Source organism: Echinops telfairi, unplaced genomic scaffold, assembly GCF_000313985.2.
Source record: "Echinops telfairi isolate 266 unplaced genomic scaffold, ASM31398v2 ScPeMD7_16;HRSCAF=60, whole genome shotgun sequence".
In the NCBI taxonomy this organism is placed as follows: Eukaryota; Metazoa; Chordata; class Mammalia; order Afrosoricida; family Tenrecidae; genus Echinops; species Echinops telfairi.
The window spans coordinates 5,297,973-5,312,590 of NW_022103913.1; positions in this window are offsets into that span (position 1 = coordinate 5,297,973).

Sequence of the window (14,618 nt, forward strand, 5' to 3'; positions counted from 1 at the left end):
AAAAAAAAAAGAAATTAAAATGTAAAAAAAAGACAGTCATGTTCTAAAATTGTGGAGATGACTATACAACTCTCTTTAATATGATTGAACTATTGAATGGTATGATATGTGAAATAGATGCCAAAAAAACTTAAACAAACAAACAAAGCCCACTAGGAGAATAAGGAAGATGTTCAGCCTTGGAAACCTGCAGAAGCAGTGCTCTGTTCCTCCAGGCCCTCCAGGAAGGGGCTGATTGGAGAGCAGGGGTGAACACAGCAGAAACGGCGTGCAAGACGGAGAGGGAACACGGAATTCTCCGGACATGTTTTCACGATTCTTCCACAAACTAAAGCAGCTCGAATAAAATAGTCTCTGGAAGAAAGAACAGAAATTGATAGTCTCTTGGATTTGATGAGATATAAAATTAAGTGTTCTGATTTAAAAGACACCATTCCCTTGGAAGGGGTGGATAAGAAGTTGTGTCTGTTTTGTGTCTTGAGGGGAGTGTGAAAGGGTGTGTGAAAGTGGAAGCAAGGATGGTGGATAAGGAGTGAAAAGACCGGGGTGGCCCTGACCACTGTGTGACCGCTGCCTGGTCACTTCCCTGTCCGGGCCTTAGAGTGTGTGAATGTGGCAGGTTGGTCGCTGTCATTTCACCAGGAGCCCCACATGTCCAATGGGAACTGGGGGTGGGGGGGGGTGGGCGGCTGAGAAGTCCCGCGATTCTATTTTTCAGGAGAAAGTATTCAGCTGGTGCTTTCCATCATCTAAGTCTCCTTACAAAAATAGAGGTTATTTTTTAATAATAAAAAAAATGTTAACAAAGGTTTGCTGTTACAATTTTGGAAACTGAAGAACAATTTAAAGAAGAAAGTGAGAGTGACTTCCAATCATCTCACTGCTGCCAACTGCGGTAGTTCATAATTGGGTGTCAGATTGAGACAATGCAGAGAGGAGGGGTGGAGGTCGCAGCTTGATGACCTCATTTGGAGGCGCTAAGGAGTTAAGTAGCTCATTGGAGGCCAGACCCACTCTCTGTTTCATCTTCCTGCTGACAAGCCATATGGAGCTGTGTGGATAGAGCCAGAGCCCTGGAGCTGGAGGAGCCATGTAGAGGGCCACACCAGTGCTGAGATGCTTCCACCACCAATGGATCCACAAGACCTTTCACCCACTGGCCTGTGATCTTCCTGCATTTGGCGTCACTGCATGTGTTGTGTGCGTCTCAAGAGGAATTTATAGACTGGTATAGGACATATGGGCTAATACCAGACTATGAACTTGAACTGGACTGGGATGTTTTCTTAGTTTAATATACAATTACTCTTTGATATAAAGTTCTCTGTTACACACATATGAGTGTCTCTGGATTTGTTTCTCTAGTCTACGGAGACTAACACACCAACCAATGTTAATGTTTTGGCGGGTCTTGGTTTTGGTTATTTTTCCCTAAATATGTAAATCAGACATATATTATAAAAGGTAAAAACCCATATTCACTGCCACTAGGTGGATTCCAACTCATAACAACCCTGTAGGACAGAGTAGAACTATCCCAGTAGGTTTCCAAGACTGTAAATCTTTATAGGACTAGGACGCCTCATCTTTCTTCTGCAGAGTGACTGGTGGATTCAAACTTCTGACCTTGCAGTCAACAGCCCAACGTGAAACCCACCAATCTACCATATGCATATGTATACATTATTATTGCTTCCATTAGTAGCATATTGTGAACACCATATGTCCTTAAATATCTCGCTGATTTCCTAGTGTGAGCTCCAGGCAGGAAAGAGATATAAGATGATGGCCGCACAGGACTGTTGGTTGTTCCATTAGCTCTACCATGCTTTACATCTTACCTCCTCGTGTGGGACACGGACATTGTTTTATATTTTTGTATTATAAAAATGGGAGGAGCCATGGCCTTGGAAATAGATCTTCACATGCAACCTTGAAATTTTTAGAAAATCTTAAACTTGGTTTTGTTACGTATGTATTTTATAATTTCTCTTTGTAGAAAACAATGAAGAGATGAGGCTTTCTGACAGCACACCTTGATCCCTTCATAATCCCTTTTGCAAGAGCATGTGTTTACCATGTTTTCTATGTGTGTTCATTTACATAAATGGTGCCATATTGTCTATAGTATTCTACAATGACCCAACAACAAATTCCTGCAAGTGGACTTTGGATAAAGACTATACTTATTGGGACACACAGCCAAATTTCTATAAGCAAGACTGGGCAAATTTTCCCTCCTGTCAGTTAATGAAGAAGCCTATATCTCTATAGTCTTGCTTCTGCAAGTATTAGATTTCAACATCTGCTTTCTGAACTTATGGGTAAAGTGGTAGTTTAAAATGTACATCTGTTCAATTGGAGAGGGCTAATTGTTTTTCACCTTCCTATTGGCCAGTCTGTGTTTGTTTTGTGATTGAGATCAATGATTACTAGCTCAATTTTATAGATGAGGAGACTGAATTAAGAAGTCAAATCCCCCCACACACACACACACAAAAAGAAGTCAAATTGCTTGCCCAGCATTCGGCCTAGAGCTGGACTGTCAGTCTCCTCCCTGCTGGAGTACACAGCCAGCTCATCTGCTCCATTCATTGGCAGCAATGCTATATGCCAGCCAGATGGCTCTCTGAGGGCTTTCTAATCAAGTCTATCAGATCTACCCTGCCTGGGGACAGGAGAGGAGGATTTCCATGCTCAGTGCTCTAGAAGCTGTAGAAGGAGGATTGAATGAATGGACTTGCTAAAGGAATTTGAACTCTAGAGACCCCTCTCCAATTCCAAGATGTTCACTTTCTCACTTCCATGCATTAGTAACTGTGTAAGACGTGGGAAGACCACCTAAGGGCAAGGATTGGGCAGTAAACTTTGGGAACCCAACTACTGTTACCCTCCAGGAAAGACCTGGAGAAAAAAGAGTCATGTAGTTGTCAACAGATATAAGGTGATGTGTGACTTAAGTATGACTTAGGGTGCCAACCAAATTTTCCATCCTGGATCAATGCAGACCCCCTGTGGGAAGAACCCACGTGACTTCTCCACCTTCATTCAAACCGAGACTTCAGTGTGAATACCAGCATTGTTCCTGCCTCCACTTCTCACTGCATTTGAAACATGGCACTAATACAAGGGGGGAAATGGAAGAAAAAGGTAATTGCATTTTTCCATGAACATTCTGAAGCCCCGTGGTACTGAACCTTACTGCCCACGCAGAGCACGCCTAATCACATTGCCTGTTTGCAGCCATGAATGCTTGCCACTCTTCAAATCAAGAGTAAGTACAACAACAGGGTCTGGAGGAACTGAACTGGAAAACTATTCGTTCAGCCAGAAGACGGAGTCTCTGCTTTTTCCAGGTTGGAAAGGTTGGGTGGGAGTCAGATGAAGACAGAGGAGAAAGAATTCTTATTGATGGTGCTTCCCATAGATCGTTCACATGAGAGCACATCCTCTCCCCGCATCTTTCTTCATCCTTGCATGCTTCAAGATTTGCCCTGGACGAAGATTATCTGCTTCCTCTTCTCTCAGATAAATAATGCCTTAGTAGCTCACAAGGGCAGACTCATCTCTCCTAAGCCTGAGCCTCCTGACAAACCTCAGGGGTCTTACCTTTCTTGGACTAAAGAGAAAAGTGTGCCCTTGTGAGTTGTTGTTGTTGTTGTTGCATTGAAATATCTATCTTTGTCTTTGGTTTGCCTCCTGCAAGATTCTTGTGCAGCCCTTGCCCAGGGCATGGTCTGGGCCAGTAGAAGGGCTCTTTGCATCCGTGCTCCTGCCTCACCAACCCCATGATGGGCATTTCTCAATGCCTGCCATTACCTCTGGGATCCTCAGCTTTGTATCATGAGATGACTTCTAAAAATTGAGGACTTTGGCCCCAGGGCAAAGCAAGGGATCTGGGGACTGAGGCACCCATGGTGGTCTCTCAAGTATCTAGTCACTTGCTAACCAGGTGGAGCAGCAAGCGGACAATAGCACTTTGTCCAAGTCCTCCTAGAACCGGGAAACTGGAAATGACCGGCGGCCTGATAGCCCTACCACCTCCTCCAGAAAGAGTCTGGGGGTTCAGGCAGAGTGTGATCCCGCAAAGCACATCTGAACCCTTCCATTCAAAGAGTTGAAGATCAGGTTTCGAGAGAGTCTGAGTCACACCTGAGGACCCCTGAGATGGAAGCCACATCTCGTGCTGTCCAGGGCTCTGCTCTTTGCAATTCCACACACCAACTCATTGATTTCAAAGTCCAAGCTGTCATTTCATGTGGTTATTTAATGGTTATTTAAATGAACGACTACAGAAAGAGCAGGTCTGTTAGGATAGACAAGATATTCTATTAGGATAGAAACTTTTACAGTGGATTTGTCTAATAACAGAAAAAGGAACCACCACAACATCTATTTCTAAGCCGAAGAGCACACAGGACTCAGTGCACTTAGGTATCCTAGAAGGAGGCCGATTGCTAGGTTGAGTCAATCAGACTACGCTTGGCCGGCTGGGCAGGCCGTGGTCTTATTGGTCTGCAAAGACGCATTTCGTGAGTTAGCACGAGCAGCTAAGAATACAGAATCGGTTTCATTTTCTGTGGCTCAGTATGGCTGTTGAAACTAAGAGGTGCAGAACGAGGAGATGCCCCATGGCTCCGGAGAGTCAACAACACGCATTTTTGCCTTTCTAACACAGCATACCCGCTTCCCACTCACAGCCAGGCCTCTGCATGCAGACTCCAGTCTCTCTGACCACGGCCTCCCAGTAAATAAGGTGTGGCTGGAAATGAAGGGCAGTGGCCAGTGTGGGATTGCATTGTCTTCTCTAGACTGCAGGCCACATGGATTCAGCAGCACAGGCCTTCGGTGGGAGTGCTCTGCAGAGCAGGGGTCTGGATTTCCCCCAAACAGGGCCTGCTGAGCCACGAGTGCAGTGCGTCCCACTGGACCTCAGTGCCTGTGGCCATGTGCAAGCCCACACTGCAAACGCAGTTGGCTCATGATCAGTTTAATGTCAACACCATCCTCAGGGACCACGTCTTGCACAAAGGTGTCTGACAGGTGAAGCTGGGTCCAAAGGAAGGCTGCCTCCCAAAGTGCAGCCTTCCACGGTGGCCCCCGGCCCCCCTGGGAGAAGGAGCTGTGCAGTTATGAAGGTGCTCCAGTGAATGAGACCAAATGGGAGCACAGGGGAGTTCTTCTTCTGCCACTCAGAGGTGAAGAGAGTCATCTGGGATGAGGAGGGCAGAGGCACAGCCATTCCGAGTGGGTGGAAGGAATCCTGTGCGGGGGAGAAGGACCATTTGTCCCGGGTTCCCATGGTGAGCCCGTTTCTTTGCCTAGCTTTGCAGTTGGTCTGAGGAGGAGGAAAGGCGGCAGATTCCCACTCCGTGCTGGCACACTTCAGCTTTGATCCAACTGGAGACAGGCTGCCTCTGAGAAGCAAACCACAAAAAGGGGGCCGCAGAATAAGCAGGAGGACTTGCTTCTCAAAGAGAAGCCAGGGTGTGAACCCTTCTGCCCAGAGGTGGGCACTCCTCCTACTTCTTTGTTAACGTTTTAAAAGTGGTGTTTAATAACATTTTTCTTTTATTTTAAAATAATTCACAAGAAGTTCTAAAAACAGTACAGTAAGTTCCTGGATACTCTTTGATATAGTTTATTTTTATAAGTATATTAAATTATTAGCAAGTTGGTCTTATCTCTCTAGAGAACCCTGTCTAACACACTCCTCCCTCAGCGTCTCCCAATAGTATTCTTACCTGGCTGCAGTACATTGTCAACCCTCCCAAACTGACATTGGTATCACACCTTCCACTCAGGTACAGACCGCATTTGGATTCTACCAACTTCTCATCATGCTTGGTAAGGTGGAGCAGCAATGGACATGAGGAAGGCCCGCAACAAGAGGGGTGGACACAGTGGCTGTAACAGTGGGCTCATACGTAGGAGCCACTGTGAGGACGGAGCAGGACCTGGTCGCTCTGTTGTACGTGGGGCGCTCTGAGGTGGAGCCAACCCCAAGGCACTTAACAACAACAACTGTGGGAAGATGTGTGTAGTTCTTTGGGCAACTTGAGTCGGCCCATACTGTCTTTAACCATCAAGGAAGCCTTGGGTTCCCCATACCAGAGTCAAGGCGGACCCCCACCACCACCAGAAAATGAATTGATTGGGCCACCTCTGGATGACTGAGATCACCCAACCTCTATGGGAGCGCACGCCAAGTGGAGATTTCTGACTTCTGTTCCAGAAAGCTGCTTGAACACAATATATGTGACCCATGTCTCCCAGAGATCAGGCAGTGCTTCCGTACTGTTGATTTAGGGTTATTGTAGACGTGGAGCAACAATGGAGCTCTGGTGGCATAACGGCTCCACATTGGGCTGTGATCCGAAAGGTCCTCAGTTTGAAGCCACCAGTCCCTCCATGGAGGAAAAGATGAGGATTTCTACTCCTGTAAAGAGTTAGAGTCTCAGAAACCCAAACAGGCATTTCTACCCCGTCCTATTAGGGTCGCAACGAGTTGGCATCGCCTCAATGGCAGTGAATTTGGCAGGAAGCAGACTTTTTTTAGTTTAATTATGTGTAGAGTTTTGAGTTTTCTCGGGTGCTTTTAACCATTCCCTTTGTACTCACGACTGGCAACGAAGCCAATATGTCTGATGCCAACATTAACTTTCATTGCCTCGGATCCTACAATTCCTTTCACCAACTATTTTTTACCAACTGATCCAGTCTGCTGTGAGGGGAGGCAACCTTTCTGAGTGTTAAGTATGCCCTCTGACTCTACAGGCCCTCAAACTCCAACCTCACTGCCAGCCAGTTGATGCCAACTCATAACAAGCCTATAGGACAGGGTAGAACTGCCTCTAAGAGTTTCCGAGTCTGTAACGGTTTACGGGAGTAGAAAGCCGGGTCTTTCTCCTGAGGAGTGGCTGGCGGTTTCAAACTGCTTACCTTGCAGGTAGCAGCCCAATGCAGAGCCAATACACCACCAGAGGCCCCAGGGGACCTCTAAGCCCCCCTGGGTGCTCTCCTTGCTTCAAATGCTAATTTACCCCATTAAGTCAAAAACCTAATGGGCCTCTTACATGGGATCCAAATTCAAGTTTATCATCTGTGTTTAAACATTTCTACCTCTTAGCACAGTGGTTCTCAACCTTCCTAATGCTGCGACCCTTTAATACCGTTCCTCAGGTTGTGGTGACCCCCCAATCATAAATTATTTTCGTTACTACTTCATAATGTAATTTTGCTACTGTTAGGAACGTCATGTAAATATTTGATATGCAGGATGTATTTGCATTGTTATAAATTGAACATAATTAAAGCATAGTGATCAATCACAAAAACAATATGTAACTATATATTGTGAAATATGTATTTCTAATGACAAATCAATGAAACTTTGTCTTGAAGCATGGTGTCCCATGGGTAACAGTCTTCACGCCTGGTACTCGTCTGTGGGTGTATCTGCATGTGGGCGGACCCGCCTGGAGACAATAGAGGAGCAGTGTCTGGGTCCCTAAGACCCTCAGAAATCTGTTTTCCGATGGTCTTAAGCAACCCCTGTGAACTGCTGTCTGAGCAGATGACCCTTAGTCACATTGCTCCACAATGGGGGAGCCCATATGACCACGTTCATAACTGGTGGAATGATGGGCTCCTCTTGACTCCCTGGTTAATTGCTAATCCCTGACTTTTATACCACTTCCTTCCTTTCTGAATTTCCGTGTCAAGTTGGTGTCTTCTAGATAGCAAAGGATCTGCTGCTAAATGAAGGCCAGCCAGGGTTTCAGCTCACCCCTAAGAAGAAGCTAAGAGAGTCCCTAACATCAGACCTTTCAAGTTTGACAAAGCTACAGAAGATGACTGCAGCCTCCCGCCACCCCCCACCCCACGCCCACCCCTGTTTCTGCCTCTACCCCCACCAGGGGTCATTCTCCTTTTTAAGAATTAAAAACCGAAATTCATCACCATTAAGTTGATGCTGACTCACCGTGACCTTCAAGGCCAGGGTAGAGCTGCCCCCAGGGGTTTCCGTGAAAGTGACTCTTCATGGGAGCAGGACGCCCTCCCTTTCCCTGCCATTTCCAGCGGCTGACCTTGCAGTCAGCGGCCCCACACCTAACCACCATGCTACCAGGGCCCCTTTTCAGAAGAAAAGGAACCAAAAATGAGAGGTGGGAGTGAACTCCTTGGACGAATACCACCCCATCCCCCCTTTTTGCAACTCCCCACTTGGTATGTTACTCTGAGATCCACTCTTGTATTTATCTAAATATTCCATCTTGTGAACCCGGTCATCAGCATTCTATTCCAAGCCCCTTCTGCAAAAAATGGCCCTAGACTCCTTCCCTCTTCCACCAGGTGCAGTTCATAATCAGTACCTTCCAGCTAATCCCAAATCTAGGAATCACCAGAAGGGAGCACGTTTCTGACCCACCTTTCCCCCTGAACCTCTTTTTGAAGTGACTGGTCCATCTATAGAACAGCTGGGGCAACATGAGTCAATAGCCCAACTTCCACTTACGGACCCAGGTGGGTTCGAGGGCAAGGAGGAGCCAGAACCCCAGAAGACTAGGGGGCTAAGGGACCCAGGTGCCCCCAGTTCAGGGAGCCCCAATAGTTTGGTCACAAGACCCAGTGTTGTTCTTTGTTTGAGCTAACAATAAAACCTCTTTATGTTTCTTTTGTGCACAATGTCTGCTTTATTTCAATTGGGTGATAACGTGGGACAAGGACCCAAGGTTGGGTGACAAGAACTAGACTCTTGGAGCATGCATTGTCATAGGACAAACGGCAGAATAGGGCTTTGAAATAGACACTGATACATTTCTGTAGACTAAGGTATCAGCATGCACTAAAAAAAAAGAACAAAAAAACAAAACCACTGCCATCAAGTTGATTCTGACTCACAGCAACCCTATACAGAGTTTCTGATGCTGTAGCCTCATTTTCCTTCTGTGGAGCAACTGGTGGGTCTGAACTGCTGACCTTGAGGTTAGCAAGTCAGTGTTTATCTCACAGTTTGGGACTTTAAAAAAGTGTTTACAATATTTGACCTAGTCATTTCACTTCAAAGAATTTGCCCAAAGATGTTCACAATGATTTAGCTATAGGAATGTTTACCTATGAGGGGGCTTCAAAAGTTCTTGGAAAAATGGCATTATGAGATGACATTTTTCCACAGACTTTTTGAAGGCCTCATGTATGTATAATAACAGAACACCAAAGGTAATCAGAATGTCCATAAAAACAAGATAGGCTTTAAGATATATGCTTGCAATAAAAGCACAGACATTTATTCAAAATAATGTTGTCAAAGACCCTATAGCAGCACAACGGTCCAGGGCTTAAGCCCATAAACTACCATCTCAGTTAGTTTTGAGAGAAAAGAAAATACACAGAGAAAAAAGGAAAGAAATCAATCAGAATGTTACTTTTGAGTTTCGTTATTAGACTACCAGGGGTTTGTTTTCTTCTTTGCATTTTTATCTTCCAGGTTCTGTACAGTGACTATTGTGGATCTTTCTACCTGAAAAAATAGTTACTCATTTTAAAAAGAAGAGTTTACCTCACAGAATGGAAGCAGAGGGAAGCCAGGGTCTTTGACAGTCCAGCTCACGCAGGGGGCGGCTGCTGCCACAGGACTGCGGGCAGACTGAGCCCTGTGCCTTCGGCGTGAACTTCCTCCCTTGTTGGAAGGTCCTCTGATATAGACGATGCCAAGACATGTGGGGCAGTGAGGAAGTCGTTTTCACTAGAGTCGGTTTTCCTGGCTGCATTAGAGGACCCGGGGTGTGGGCAGTGGTTCGTATCTGAAAGCCCACCTTCTTTACTGCTCTTGGGTTGAGGGCATGTCTTCTGGCCCGTGCCCCACCCCTTACTCATCCCCACTGCAATCCTCTGTGGACAGCCTGCGTGCGGAGGGGAGGGGCTTCGAGACAGAGGTTGATGGGCTCTCCTGGAGCTGGGAGGTGGCATCCACAGCCCAGGCTTTGCGGAAGCAGCGTCACAGCCTCCTCAGAGGATGCCAGCAATGTACCATAATCATTGTCATCATTTTAATCAAGAGATGGCTCAAACACATTCCCTCTCCCAGAGTTCAGGGAATCCAGGAGCTAGCCTCTTTCCTTTGCAAGTGTCCTTGACATTTTTCCACCACATGCTTCAGCTGATTAGGAAGTGGTGCTAGGGAATTCCAGAGGAAAGTTGATTTAGATAGACAAATAAGGAAATAAATAATAATCATAACATTGATGGCAACTTTAAAAACCAAGAGCATTCACGTCGACGATGAGTCTGGTAAGTGTTCTCTTGACTTAGGGTGGCACTTTCTAGCTTGTCCCCACCATTTACACATATGTCTTTGATTCTGACAGTCTCAGCGACGGTGTATGTTCTAAAAGCCTTGTTGAAGAGGTGAGAGGAGGCATTATCGTGCTGATGAAAACCAGAGGCCTCTTTAGTTCAAAACAAAACCCTCACGTCTTTAGTGTGGTGTTTTCCAAGTTGGCTCGTGACAAGAAATTAGGGGGTTTTGGTGTGAGAAATCATAATGCCTTGCTACTGTGGATATGATGTGGCCTTGGCCTTGTGACCAAAACCCTCTGAGAATATCCACAACGCTGGCGTCGGGTGAGAAAGGGGCTCGCACTTCTGTGCTATGAAAACTGTTCGATTGCTGGGGTTAAAAATAACCCCCAGGTCTGGGCTCTGCCTGTTTCTGACTGCTCTGCTCAATCCACATGTGTCCATCATGGGCTGACAGGACCTTGCTAAGATCTTGACATGACCCAAGCTCTGAAAAGTCTATGGTGCTGGCAGTCTGAATTATGCCTCTGGTGTAAACGAAAAAGTATGTAATTAATATTAAGAAACTCCCCCAAAAGTCCGACTTCCCCCATGATGTCTACCTTGATGCTTTTGGGGAAAATATTGAATATCAAAATATTTTCAAAATGCCTGTTTGTTTCCCCGGTTTTGCTGGTGAGTCGTGAGGTCCCCCCACATGCTAGGCCACACGTGGTCATGGGGAGCTGCAGTGTTCTTTCAAGCATCGGCGTTGACGGCAGTGGAATTGTGGTGACCTGATTTGGTTTGGCGTTCCACACTCCTCTCGGACTGTGCTATGAGGTGTCCCCTCTCCCATAGGTCAATGGCCACACACCCACTGCTTTCCGAGCCATTGGCAGATAGCTGTTGAAATGAACAGACTGTGACTAAGGAGACTTCCAAATAAACGAAACCTGACACCTTTCCTCCTCATCTGTGGCCTTTGACCTTGCCCTTCCTGGCTAATCCCCTTCAAGTGGGACTTGCGGTAACATTGTAACTACTGAAAGTTACTAGTTGTTCTCAATTGACTCCTCCTTCCAGCAGGCCCTGTATCCCTCTCTTCTCCCTAGGCTCCTCTGAGACTGACTCCACTAGCCCATCCAGCTCCCGATTCAGTCTTTTTTTTTAGTTCAGACACTTTTATCCCCCAAACCCAGGAAAACTAAATTTCCAAAGGTTGACGCATTTTTACAACAAATCAATTTGCCATTCTAGTCCACTTTACCTCAAGCCCCTCTGCTGTGAGACCCTTGGCCCAGGCCAGGTCACAGCAATCGGGAGAGTAAGCAGGCAGCAGGCCCCATCAGAAGTCTGAGAAGCAGTGTCAGACTGGTCCGAATCAGGTGTTCCCTCACCACAGATAATGCATGCGTTCCAGAGTGTGAATGCCAACGACGTCAAAGGGCAAAATCCCATGAGAAACTGGGGTGTTTAACCTGATAACTAACAACCATCTAGAGAAGCAGATGGCTAGGAGAAGATCATGGCTCATCTTTACTAGAGGTCTTAAAATTATGGGCACCATAGGGCGCCCACCACAAGGGCTTTGACATTTGTCAGCAAGGAGAACACTGTACCAAGACCAACAGTGACCCAAAGGCTACATAACACACAAAAACAGGTAAGGGTTCTCCAAATAATGCTTATAACCAGATCCCTCATGATTTGAATAAGTGCTCTGAAACCTTTCCTGAAGAGAAAGAGCTCACATTATACATCAAATCCTTGGGGTCATTAATTCTAATCTTACCATAACCCTAATCATAACCTGAGCTCTAACCTAGCCTTAAATTTCATGTCAACTCCACTAGAAAATCTAACCCTAGCACTAGCCCAAACCCTAAATTTAGCCTCAACCATAACTCCAGCCCTAATCCCCTAAAAAAAGAAGAAGAAATTTTATGAGTAGAATGAATTGCTCCAGCCTTTAAAAAAACCTACTCCTAAGTGTTTCTTGAATACCTTGATTTGGAGATTCCACCTTATTCTGAAATTAAAAAAAAAAAATTATTTTCTACCAGATCAAGCAGGGTAACTTCTCCAAACCCGCTGGAGCACACAGAGCCATGCGTTAAGTCAACATTTCCTCAAGACCACTAGGCAAATTTGGGGGGAAATAATTCTGCTGGACAATTCCAATAAGCATACTTAGATCTCGCGACAGAAGACAAAGCCAAACAATTCCGGACCTCAGAAAAGAACACCCACCCAGTTCTTGCTGGCTGCTGGCAACATGGTGGCCCTGAGGTAAAGACCCAGAGCTGGAATGGTCAGGGGTGTCCTGGGAAATCTCACCCACTGCTCCTGGCTCCCATAGTCAGATGTCACCTGCAAACCCAAACCCAACCCACTGCCATCTAGTTGGTACCAATCAGCCATCCTGGAAGGGCAGGGGTTTCAAAGTGATATTCTTGATGGAAGTAGATGGCCTCATCCTCTCCTCACCAATTTTCAGTTTACAACACAAAAACAAAATGATCGCTGCTTTCAAGTCCATTCGGACTCACTAGGACTACACAGGGTTTCTGACATTGCAAATCTTTACGAGAGCAGCCAGCCTTATTTTTCTCCCAGAGTAGTTAGTGGGTTTGAACCATCAACCTGTTATCAGTCCAACGCCTATCCCACAGCACCACTGCTCCATCCACTTCCCTTACTGTGCTAGCGAGGATTCCCTTTTCTTTAGAAACTTACTCTTGGGAGTTGTCACTGCCCAGTCAGGAACTACATTTCCCAGAATTATTTGCAGCTGGACACTGTCTGACATCTGAGTCTTAGGCAATGGGATGTGAGTATAAATGATATGCACCATTTCTAGCCCTGGTCCACAAAAACCTCCGATGTGCACTTCTCCACATTCCGTTCCTCTTCTCTTGAGAAGACCAGACAACCCTGGGTGACCTTGAACACCACATGTTATAAAAGGCAAGGTCTCTTTCGATCTGGGTCTGTGACTGAATACATGAAAGAGGGGTTGGCCCCATTGACCTGAATGGGACACGAACAAGAAATAATAAACTTTCGTTGCTTGAGCCATTAGGCATTTTGGAGTTTGTTTATTACAGCAATTAGCCTATGCTAAGTAAAGCGATCCTTTCCTATGCAGCACTTCTGCTTGGGTGCAGAAGTCCCTGGGCTCTTACCCCTTGCCGTAAATCTTATCAGGAGACTTAAATTTAAGCCATCATTTGGGATAAAAGACACTTACCAAATTAGTGGTTACAGCCTCCAGGACTTGCAGCCAGAAGGACAGCAGGACAGTGCCGCCTCGAGCCAAGACAACTGATAAATTAAAATGAAACAAAAAGTAAGAAATAAGACCTGTAAGACAGACATGTGTGGTGTGGTGGTTAATGTCCGAAGGGCACATCATCGTCTTGAGCTTCCTTCTTGTGATTGAAAGAAGATTCATTCACTTTTCCCTCAAACACCCCTCGCAATCGCTGTAACTCAAGCCTTTACCAAGAACAGACCTGCTCTGCTGGGGCAGGGGGCGCGGTGCACGATGTGTCCGTGCCGAGGTGCTCTGCACTACTGAGCTACACGGTGAAGCACTTGGGGACTTCCCTGGGGTAGAGGCCTCCAGACCTTGCAAAATGACAGGCTATGCCAAGACTTAATTTCTTCCAGGCGGGATTAAAACATACACTGGAGGTACATTATAATCTGCTTTATATTGAGGATTATTCCAGATGTGACAGCATAAGTAGGAATGAGACAAGGTCATGAAAATAGGGTGGTTGTCTTTGTTTTCTTTCTTTTTTTAACCACAGCTGCCATCTTTTACCAGGTGACGTGTGAAAGTACCATTTGATGGCACAGGAGACATATCGGTCTAGCAGAGTCTATTTTTATACTGATCACCTGCACCCGATTCAGGAAGTAAAGCAGTTCAGAAGTCTGAGCGAGCACCGGCTCAAACAGAGTGCTAAGACGGAAGAGAAAGGGGAGGAGACCAGAGGGGTGGTCGGGGGTAAAGTACTGGAGAGAGCACTTTTACCAGGGTTTCAGCCTTTTTTTTTTTTTGAGAGGCAATGCATTCTTGTCTTGTTTGGGGGAGAGGAACAAGATCAAATCACTTTGGGGCTATATTTGGAAGGGGTCCCAATGCAGCCCCCACTCCCTCTGCCCTGGGTCAGCCAGGACCAGACTGGGGCCTGCCAGGCCTCGGGCATCAGAGAAGAAGATGGCACCCACAGCAAGAAGCACTGAGCTGGGGGAGGGGTGGGCCTGCACTTACTCAGGCCTTGGTTGCCCGCTCCCTGGGCTGAGGCCACTGCCTTGCTCTGGGG